At 55.4% G+C, this 10,716-nt stretch overlaps 1 protein-coding gene across 6 annotated transcripts in view; it reads right to left on the minus strand.

Moving 5' to 3' along the window:
- Positions 1-9,791, minus strand: part of CDH22 (cadherin 22) — a 97,213-nt gene extending 87,422 nt beyond the window's left edge. The window contains exons 1-2 of one of the 6 annotated variants that reach the window (XM_058422709.1): positions 4,232-4,441; positions 2,045-2,137 (exon numbers count right to left, since the gene is read on the minus strand). The gene's annotated coding sequence lies outside the window, so the exon portion shown is untranslated. Of the gene's footprint in view, positions 1-2,044; positions 2,138-4,231; positions 4,451-9,747 lie in introns of those variants that run through there. The other 5 variants (XM_040079942.2, XM_040079939.2, XM_058422710.1 and 2 more) reach the window with 5 other exon arrangements.
- Between the last annotated feature and the right edge of the window lie 925 nt (positions 9,792-10,716).

A 10,716-nucleotide genomic window follows, 5' to 3' on the forward strand; every position in this document is an offset into this window, starting at 1 on the left:
CTCTCCAAACCATGACCTATCTCAGGCTACTGGGCTGGCAGCAACCTCAGGCAGAGTTTGGGCATCCAAAGCCAAGCAGCGTCCAGCCAAGAAGCCATTCCAGCCCTCCTGGGCCTCTGACTTGCACATGTCTTGCCTCACACCTCACAGTGGTGTGGCACCAAAACTCACACCTTGAACACACAGTCATTGTGATTCCAAAACAGCAAAACAAGACACAGCTGCCCTGAGCAGGGCTGATTACAAACCTTTGAGAGGTTCAGGACCAAGCCAGACACAAGCACTGCATCTTGGGCCCCCATGGTGGAGGACACTGAGAGCATTTTCTTATGAAACAGTTTTCCACATCTTGGTACACAGAGGCACAGACAGACCTCACACACAAAAACATATAAAACATAAAAAGTTACCAAAGACTCCAGGCATTGTCTAGAAGAGGACAAAGAAAAATAAATAGCTATTTCTATATATACTTGGGAAGCACCAGATAGCGCAGTGATGGACCAGATACAAAAAAGATAGAGATGAGTCTCAGTCCCAGCCTTTGATCACTCACAAGGGAAATGCATGTGCTGCCTTCTGGAAACCAGGACCAGACATTGTGTCCTACCTCTGCCTAAGCCCAGCTCAGCTGCAGTTTAAAGAAAAGGCCTTCCAGCCTGGTGCTTCACAACCCCTCCGTCTCGCTTCTATTTCACAGCAGCTTTTCACAACCCTGACAGTGCTTACTATAAGCAATACAAGCTCAGCTGCAGGATTTGCTCCTTCTGGGACAGCCTAAGGTTCGGAAAATGCCTCCCTAGAAGCACCAAACTTCACTGGAACCTGTGGCCAGGGACTGAAGGGAGATGCTGAGCAGCAGCCCTGAGCAGTCACAGGTCAGACCCTGTGCTGCTGGCTCCAGCAGTCCGAAGGACTGAGGATAATTTACACCAGGTGAGTGAGCAGCTCACCACTGACACACAGCCCTGCTTAGCAAGGCTTGCTTTCCAGCACTGCGTTGTTTCTCCAGCTTCTCCCAACACACACCAAGCCTGGCAGCACCCCAGGCAGCGCCATGCCTCTGTCCTGGTCAGCCTGAGTGTGCCGTGGCCACCACATCCACAGGACAGAGGCCCCAAGGTCTGACAAGGACTCTTTGCCAAGGCATCTGCCTCAATATGAGCTCAAAAAGGTGTTTAACTATCCTGGGTATGGCTGGGAGGGAGTTAATTAGCTTCGCGTGGTGCTGAGTTTTAGGTTTGCAACCGAAACAAAACTGGTAACACAATGACATTTTAGCTACTGCCAAACGTGTTTGCAGCGTCAAAGCCTTCTCTGTTTCTCACATGTCCCCCAGTAAACGCACTGGGGGTGCACAAGAGCTTGGGAGTGGCTTACCCAGATCCACCACAAAGCTGTCCTGTCCCATCTAACATCGTGCTGAGCAATAAAAAGGAGAGGAGGGATCTTGGGGGGTGTTTGCCACCCCTGGCTCAGGAACTCCTGGACATCAATCTACGCACAGAAGGCAGAGAATGTTTGCATCCCTTGCTTTCTTTCTCTTTTCTTCTGCTTTCACTTATTAAACCATTTTAATCTCAACCCACGCATTTTCTTGCTTTTACTCTTCCTTTCCCCTTCCCATGACCCACTTGGGGATGAGGGAGTGAGTAATGGGCTGTGTGGGGCTTAGCTGCCTACCAAGGCTAGCCCTCACCAGGCCCAGAACACTTGGCAGCACCAGTACAGAGGAAATCAGACTGAAGCCTTCCAAATGCATTAACCAGAAACCAGCAGCCGTGGCAGAGTGAGAAGCTGCCACTCTCCTTGCACAACGCTTTGAGCCTCTCAGTCCTGTGACGTGAGCTCACGTCTCCAGTTCTGGGGCAGCCAAGCACCACCCCATTTCCCATCTAATCCACTAAAATACATTAGCACTCTAGGTGCAAAACCAATCAAAGCCTCAACTGACGGTTCCAGCATCCTTCCCAGCCAGACACGAGTCTCCCATCGCACAAAAACGTAAACAGCTTTTTCAGAGAAAAAATCCATAAATGCTCACCTGTGGTGGCTACTCCAGCTGGGGAAGGTTCAGCGCTCGCGTTCACTCCATACATCCGTCGCTTTGTGGTACCAAGGACAGGAGCAGCATCATCTGTCAGCACAACAGTCAGTCCTCTAGGCAGGACTTTACAGCTCCAGCTCAAAAGCTCTTGTCTGCCTTCGCTAATCCATTGCCAACTCCTGGCAGTGGCAAGGCAAGGCCGTGTCTTCATCTGCCTCAGCCCCCGGTCGCTCGTGCCACGGGGACTCATGGTGGCAGCCCCAGTCCTTTGCACACCCGGGGCTTGTCCCCCGCCCACACACCCAGCTGGCCAAGCCGCTGGCATCAGCCTCTGCCAGACCTGCCACGGAGCCCGCTCCTGTCTGGCATGGCCACGAGAACCTGGGCCAGATCAAACCCCGCCAAGGGTTCACCTGAGAGACGAGCCTGGGCAACAAAGCACAAGAGAGGGATTTGGGAAAGGCGCAGTCACTTCTCAGCCTCAGCGAGACGAGCAGAGAGCCGCTGCCCAGGGGAGGATGCTAGTTCTCAGCTCACCTCTCGGATTAATTGGTTAATTGGCACGGCGGGCTGAGCGCAGGAAAGGAGGAAGGATGGCTCCCTCTGCCGGCACCGGCCCCGGGAGGAGCCCCCCGCCCGCCCTCCGCCCCCCGGCAGCGGCCGGACCCCGGCCCCGCCGCAGCATCCCGGAGCTGCCGCGGGAAGAATTCCCATCTCCGGCGGCACGGCTGAGGATGCCCGGCGAACAACGGGTGCCCTGCCTCGGGACGGTGTTACTGCAGCAGGAGTTATTTTGGAAAAAAAATACCGTGCCACTGGGAAACAGCCCGGGAGGGCTGTAGAAAACGGGCGTTCCGCTGACTTTTAAAAGTTTAAGCAGGGATGTAATTTCTTAAGGACACTGCTGATGCTCAGCTATTCCTACCTGCCATCAAAAGGTTTAGCTGTATTTCGTAAGTGGGAAGGCAGCCAAGCTCAGAAAGCCGGTGAAGTCCAGCTCTCAAAGCAACCCCCTCCCTCACCTGTCCGTCCTCGACCTTCCCGACTCCAGCGGCAGGGGAAACAATTCCCTGTCTCACAGGCACAACGCTGTCAGCAGCAGCCACACGCCTCGTTAGGGCCATAACAATAGCAAAGAAAGCACATTCTCACACAGCTAAAAACACTGAAGAGTGAAAATGCAGAAGGATCCAAGGGTAACTCCGGAGTTTGGTAGTGGCAGGAGGGGACAAAACAGTGTCCTGTCCCAGGTTAACAAGATGATTTGCTCGCTGTTGGTACGTGCACAACTCAAACTGATTCAGTCTAGAGAGGGTGATGAGGACAGGAGGAGGTGCTCAGAGCTTAGGAGCCACTTTTAATGACAAGGATTATTGGAGAAACAGCATTTTGGGGATTTGGGATTCTGGGAAGCAGCTGCAGTAGGAGCAGAGGGAGATAATCCCAGTGTGACAGACAGAGACGCAAGGAAGCAGGACTGGAGAAGGGAATGCAGCATCCCCAGGCACACACGCAGGAGTTACTGTCTGGCACAACATCCATTCCAGAGCAGGAGGCTGCCAGAACAAGGGCCTGGCCCACAGCTCCCAGCTCTCTTCCCTGCTGGGATGGCCACCCCAGTACGGTTTCTCTGAACCAGCCAAACCTTCATCTGTCCTCGCTGACTCTGGCCAACAGTGGGGCCTCAGAGCAGAGGCTCCATCTGCCCCACAGGTTCCCATCAAGATGATCAGGCTCCCTGGCCAGCCCTGACCCATGAGCAAACAGCCGGCCAGGGCAGCAGAGGGCACCGAGGGCAGACCCAGGCCAGGGCCAAGGGGACACACACCCCGGGGTACCCAGCTCCACCTCTCAGGTGGGCATGGGGCCCTTCCTAGGCTGGGGTCTGCCTGCACGCAGCTCTCAAGTGCCCGAGCACAGGGGAGGAAGGGCAGCAGTGCTCAAGAAGGAGTCCAGAGACAGAAGGGTGTCACCTGCAGAGGCTGTGCTGAGTCCCCAGGCGCTGCTGTGCACAGCACTGGGGATGAAGCTGCTGTGGCTGCAGCACCCAGGAGGGGCTGTTTGCTGCACAGAACTGGACAGCTCATGCGGGGATGAGCTCCCTCCTGCCAGGCCAGTGTTGTGACCACATCACACCCTCCTGCTCTGACTCCTTTTTGCCATCAGGGAAAAGTGCCAGCTTACCAAAGCAGTGTTCAGATCCTGTGCCTGGTCCTACAGCTGCTGTTTCCAAGTGTGTCACTCACAGCCTTGGTCTGCAGGGTGAACACCACTACCTGTACCCACATTCACACGTGGGCTCCTGCCAAAAGGCATTCAGGGCTTTCAAAGCTCCACTTATTGCCCGAGATGTTTCTATGGTGACTACCTTCACATCCCATCATTGGCTGCAGAAAGCTTCTGGCCATCAGCAGCTTCAGGTGAGTTGAGGGCCTCAAGCTTCAAGTCACCTCAGCTGTTAATGCCATGGGCTGCAGCCAGTTGGGAAGAGATTAACAAAACCCCACCTGAAGAGGCAATAGTAAACAAGGCAGTGTCAAAGAGGAGTAAACCCATTTCTCCTTCCCCTCGGTGTTCTCTCAAGTATTGTAGCAGGGAGGAGCAACAAAGAGGGGCAGAGGGTGTCTGCAAAAGGGTATTGGACAAACAATTCTGCTTTCATGACTCCCTGAAGGATTTCCCAGTCAGCAAAGCTTGCAGAACTGCCACAACCAAAGCACAGGAACACTTCAGCCCATGCAGTGACCGGCCCTGACACACCACTGCCCTAGCCAGAGTCAGGGCGCTCCCAGCTCTGCTCCTCCAGGGCACCTCACTAAATGCTCCTGCAGGGCAGCCACAAATCCGTGGGTACTTCTGAGAAGCACCAGGCCCAGCCATCACCTCCATCACAGCCATAGCTTCCACCATGAGCCAGGCAGGGCCAAATCAGCACACATGACAGCAGTGACAGTGTGAGACAAGCAAGGTGGCTTTGTCTGGGGAGCAGACCCTGCCCACAGCAGTGTGACAGCAGTGTTAACAGGCACGTAGCCCACAGCCGCAGTCCTGAGGACTGTGAGCTAAGGCATGGCTCTCCCACAAGAGATCCAAAATCAGGAAATGCAGCACTGAGTAGAGCCAAAGCTGAATTAGTTATGTTGGGCTTTTTTCCTCCAGGCTCATGGAGGGCACTGCCAGAGGGGCAAGGCCGTGAGTAAATGCAGGACAGCAGAACAGGGCAGAGCAGGCAGAGAGGCAGCAAGTCCAGATTTCCCAGACAAGAGCAAGAGGGCAGGACTGGGAGCACAGAAGTGCTGCCCTTCCTGCAAGGAGAATTGCAACCTTGCCTTGTGTTAAGTGAGCTCTCCTGAGATGAGGCACGCAGCAGAAAGGAGACACTTTCTGAGAAGCACCTTGATCTTCAGCTTGTAGGTGCAGCAGCAATGAATGATCCAGTCAAACCTGGCCCTTGGGCTGGAGCAGATGGAGCAGCTTTGGGCTGGCTGTCTCTCCTGTGCCCAAGGGCTTTCAAGAAGGGAAAAGCAGGAGCCTCAGCTTAGCAGGGTCTGTCCCCCACCTTTTACACAAAGATGCCCCCTGGGACACCGGTGTGCAGCCTCGCCACCACCGAGGCTGGGTCAGCAGTGGAAGCAGCAGAGGCAGCGCCTGGAAACCCATCTGAAGACAAAAGCCATGCCCAGCCACTGAGGCACAGGCAGCCCCAGACAAGCCGCATGCCGTGAACAGTCCCTCCTTGTGCTCCCACCTCCCGGCAGAGTCCTGTATCCCCCTTTGCTGTACGAGCACCAGGAGACATCAATAGCTAAGGGAGCTCTGAGGCTGCTGTGGGCCCCACACCCGGCTGCCAGCTGCCACCTGCTCTGCCCCACAGCGTCCCACAGGCCCTCAAAAGAAGGTGCTGAAATGCTGTCAAAGAGCTGAGACATCCATTTGCAAGAAGAATTCCAACCACACTGCAAGAGGATCTGAGGAACAGCATCACCAAGAAGACCTGAGGCTAGACCTAGACCCTCTGCAGGCATTCCAGTCAGCCCTGTGGGATAATGAAAGGGAGACACTGCTGGAGAAAGATTCACTTTTGCTACCCAGACGTTGTCTTGCAGAACCAGTACAAAAATGCCATGAAGGATAAAACAGAATTCCCTTCTTCCTGCCACACCACAAAGGACAGTAAAAAAGAAAGAAAAATGCAAGAGATAGAGCTAGGCTAAAGTGAAGTCTGGACAAGTCTCTGAGAGAGAGTTGTTGCAAAGGATAAAATTGAAAATTACTGTAATGTACCGTATTCCTTTATGGACTTTGCAAATAATAGAAAGTGATGACTAAATGAAAAAGAAACTGTGAACTAACTGGGAGGATGGGTCTCTGCAGTGGCTGCCAGCAGGAGCAGAGAGCCCCATGCCTGAGCTCCCCACAGGTTTCCAGAGCAGAAACTAACCCACCAACTGGACACAACTGCAGAGACAGATGTCCCACAGAGATGGACACCCAGCTCATGTCGGGCGAACAGCTGAGTCCAAATCCAACCCCATGCTCCGAGTCTGCAGCAATTTGCTGCCCAAATCCAGCCACAAAGACCTGGCTTTTCTGCTGGGGTAGAGCTGGGACTTCACAAGCAGCCCACAGGGACACGCAGGCATGAGCCCTGTGAATGCTGGAGTAGCCAAGCCTAAGGACAGAGCTCTGTGCCCTCAGCTGCAGCCCAGGGCAGCCACACACCCCCTGAGAGCAAGGTGCCACAGGGGACCCTGCTCACCGCAGAGAGCACACGGGTGCTGAGCGCACGGGCAGGACATCCCCAGAGCAACAAACAGCCCGAGGCTAAGCTGGTGACATCCCTGCCATCGGGCACCCCTTCCACAAAGAAACCCCACGGGGTAAACTGGTGGTAGAGACAAAAGAGATCCCGAGAACAGCAAGGAGCTGTACACCATGCCCAACTACAACCTCGGGCAAGGAATCTGGTTGGGGTTCACACTCGCCTCATCTTTACATGTAATTTTTCTAGAGAGCAGATCACTCAAAATGGCCTGTGCCTCAGGATATGCATGGACTTATCTGCAGAGAAGTGTCATTGCTTGTAAACCCAAACACAGTTGCATAACCACATGGTTAAAAGATAACAACACAAATTCATACATGGCTGTATCCTTATGCATGAATACTCTTCAGCGACGTGATGTCGGAAGAACCCGAGTGTCACCACGCTGTTTCTTTTTCAAACTGTTTTCCTTTACTGTCAAAACGTGGGCTTTTAAAATATAAAAACTAATTATTTGAAAAAAAAAAATGTAATTGTACTTTAAAGGAATAAAAGCAGATTAAATTCCACCTGAAGTCCAGTCTTGCTTCCAAGCTTTCACAAACCATCTAATCCTTCTAATGAAATAAGGTCCGTGGGTTGAAAAAGGGGCTTCAAATAAACAAACATTCCCTCTGCAATATTTGCAGCCTAATTTTACTGCTATGGGATAGTGACTATGAGCAGAGAAGTAAAATTTACTACAAAAAAAGCCTTGCTAGCTCAATATTATTTTTAATGCACAAAAAAACCTCCAAAAGCTGACCAGACAATATAAACAACAAACAGTAAATTGTAACCCTTTTCTCGTAATCCTTACACACAAGAAAGAACTAAGAATTTTTCAAACATGACATTGCATTTAAATCATGAAAGTGTCATATTTTTTGGTACGGAGCTTGGAAGAATAGGATTTTAGACAACCTTTTTTTTTTTTTTTTTTTTTTTTTTTCTGAAGGCCTGCTAGCTTCTTTTGAAAACGGGTTTTAAAACTGACCTTGTTCCAGTAGCCACTTCTCTGTCATTGGTATGAAATCACTATATCATATTACAAAGTGTCAATGCACCAAAAAGCAAAGGGCATTTTTTCTTTTTTTGGCAGGAACAAAACTGGCTTTTTTACCTATGAAACAGCACATACTTTCTCTTTCATAAGCCCACCAATTTCAGCGCTGTATTATTCAGCAAACTGGCATTTCATACAGAGACCAAACCTCACTTGATCTGACCCTCACCTCACTAGAGCAAAGACATACCTGAGACAAAAGTCAGCACAGAATCTGGGCCAGCTTATTCAGATTTCAGCGGGCTCTACTCTGTGCTACTCTTAGGATACCGTCAACATTTCAGGGAATTCATCAATGAGCAGCAGAACCACCTTTTGGCCTTGAACACAAACAAACACAGCACCAGCACAGAGAAGCCGTTTCAGACTCAAAGCCAGGGAAACAATTTATTTTCAGCATTTGAAAACTGATGTACCAGGACAATGATGTCCAACCCTGATAACTGTTCGCTGCAAATACTCTTTACCCAGTGCTCTTGAAAGAAGTGGAGAGCATCCATCAGCCTCATAGGGAAAACCTGGCAAAGCCCAGGTTCTGAGCTGGGCATGCAATCCATGAGTACAGAGACTGCAGGCTTCAGCCATGCTCTGTGCATTGGGTGCTCTGAAGAGACAGAAACAGGTCCCAAAGAAACAGTCATGAGCTGAGATTTCCTCAGTGCTGTGCAAGACTGTGTCGCAACACACAGCATCTTAACGGCTCAAGTACCAGCCTAGGAGCAGGGATAGAGGAGGCACATCCCCGCATTTATTTCCTCAGGCCATGCAAACAGGCTCTGGAGAACCGGAGCTCTGGCGGAGCCACCCGTTCTTCGTAGCCCTCTCAGGTCCAAAGGCTTCCCTGAGGTGCACTGCTCTATCTTGTCAAGTTATGTCTGAACTCCTGACCCTGCCCCTCCTTGCCGCTGTCTGCACCATCACCCCCGTAACTCGTCTCGTTCATGCATAAAACGAGCTCGGATGAGAACACAGGGCAGATTCCCCCGGACCGTGCAGGACGTTAAAACTGCCAGAAATCAAATAAAAACGAAGAGGCATCAAGTGCATCCCTCCATTCCCAGACGCACCGGCAGTGCCCGCAGAAGCCCCGATGCCACAGGGCGGGCTGGCCCGGCGAGAGGCACACCTGGCGCGGCAGCACCGGGCCAGGGCACGCCGGGGAGCAGATGCGGCTGCAGCTCTGGCTCCCAGAAGGCCTGTGCACAGCCACTCGGGAACCACATTTTAAATCAGGAAAGTGCTAGTTTTAGAACAGTTATTTTTAGTTTGTTGGTAGAAAAAAACGTGGCTCCGTGAAGAGGGATGTTACCCGGCCGGCTCTAAGGGCTCCCGCTGGGTTCCTCGGGCACAGCAGCCACCCATCCACAGGCGCCCAAAGCAAATTCCGTGCGGAATGGGCACGGAGGCTCCGGTCTCAGCGAGAGAAACGGGGCTCTTGGGTAGGAAGGAGCCCGAAAAGGATGTTTTAAGATACCACCGGTTAAAAAAGGAGCTGCAGCTCTTCAAGCACCGGACTGTTTTAATCGGAAGGTGTGTCCGAACCCGCCGCTGGCGGGGCCGCGCCGGAGGCATGGCATCAAACCTCCGGCTTCGCCCGCCGACACCAAAGAGACCGAGGCACCCCGGGGCACCCCGGGAAGCGGGACTGCACGACCCGGGGCGGCGGCGACCCCGGGGCCGGGCCGAGCCCGCGCTCACCCGCCGGGAGCGCCCGCCGCAGCCCCGCCGGGCGGCGGCAAAGTTTGCGGCGCGGCGAGGGACGGAGAAGTTGGGCTCCCCCGCCGTGCCCGCCCCGCCGCCCCCCGAGCCCCCGCCCGCCTCGGCTCTTACCTGGGGCGGCGGCCGCGGCGGCTCCCCCGCGCCGGGCGCTCGGCCTCCCGCGGCATCCTGCGCTGCGCCCGCCGGCGCGGCCCCGGCGAGGAGCGGAGCGCAGCCCCCGCAGCCGGGCACGGAGCGGAGCGCAGCCCCTGCGCCCCGGCACGGAGCGGAGAGGAGCCCCGGCAGCCGGGCACGGAGCGGATCTCAGCCTCGGCAGCCGGGCACGGAGCGGATCGCAGCCCGGGCAGCCGGGCACGGAGCGGAGCGGAGCCCCTGCGCCCCGGCACGGAGCGGATCGCAGCCCCGGCAGCAGCGCGGAGCCCCGAGCGGCGGCGGCGGCGAGCGGAGCGGGCTGCGGGCACCGGGCGGGCAGGGAGCGAGGCGGGGCGCGGGCGGCGGGTGCGCGGCGGGGGCTGCATGTGCGGCGAGAGCCGCCTTCCTCCCCCTCGCTCCCTGCCTGCCTCCCTCCTTCCCCGCCAGCCCAGCCCAGCCCTGCCCAGCCCAGCCCCGCCCGGCCCGGCCCAGCCTCTGCTGGAGACTCTGAGAATGCAGCGCCGGGTCCGCGCCCCGGACCGGCCCCGGGGCCTCCCCCAGGGACCCACCCTGGGGATCCCCGGCCCGGGGCAGCCCCCCGCAACCCCGCGGGCTGGCGCGGTCCCCGGCGGGGCGGCGAGGCTCTGCTCGCGGCTCGGGGCCGCTCCCCACCCCGCGGTGCCCCCGCCCCGGGCGCCCGCAGCTTCTCCGCCGCCCCAGCGCCTTGCCGGCCGCCCCGGGGGCGGGAGCGGGGCGCGGACAGGGGCAGATCTGGCCGCCCCCAGGTCACTGCCAACCCTCCGGTGCCCGGTGCTGAGAGCTAATTCTGTGCGTGGAGCGCAGGACTGAGCCGGGGTTCCAGGGCATCTGTGACTGTCAGACCCCCTCCTGCTGTGCACCAGGGTGGCCAAGGCTGTTGGCATCCTCAGCACACACCTCAGCTCTTTG

This window comes from Hirundo rustica, chromosome 16, assembly GCF_015227805.2.
Source record: "Hirundo rustica isolate bHirRus1 chromosome 16, bHirRus1.pri.v3, whole genome shotgun sequence".
Lineage (NCBI taxonomy): Eukaryota > Metazoa > Chordata > Aves > Passeriformes > Hirundinidae > Hirundo > Hirundo rustica.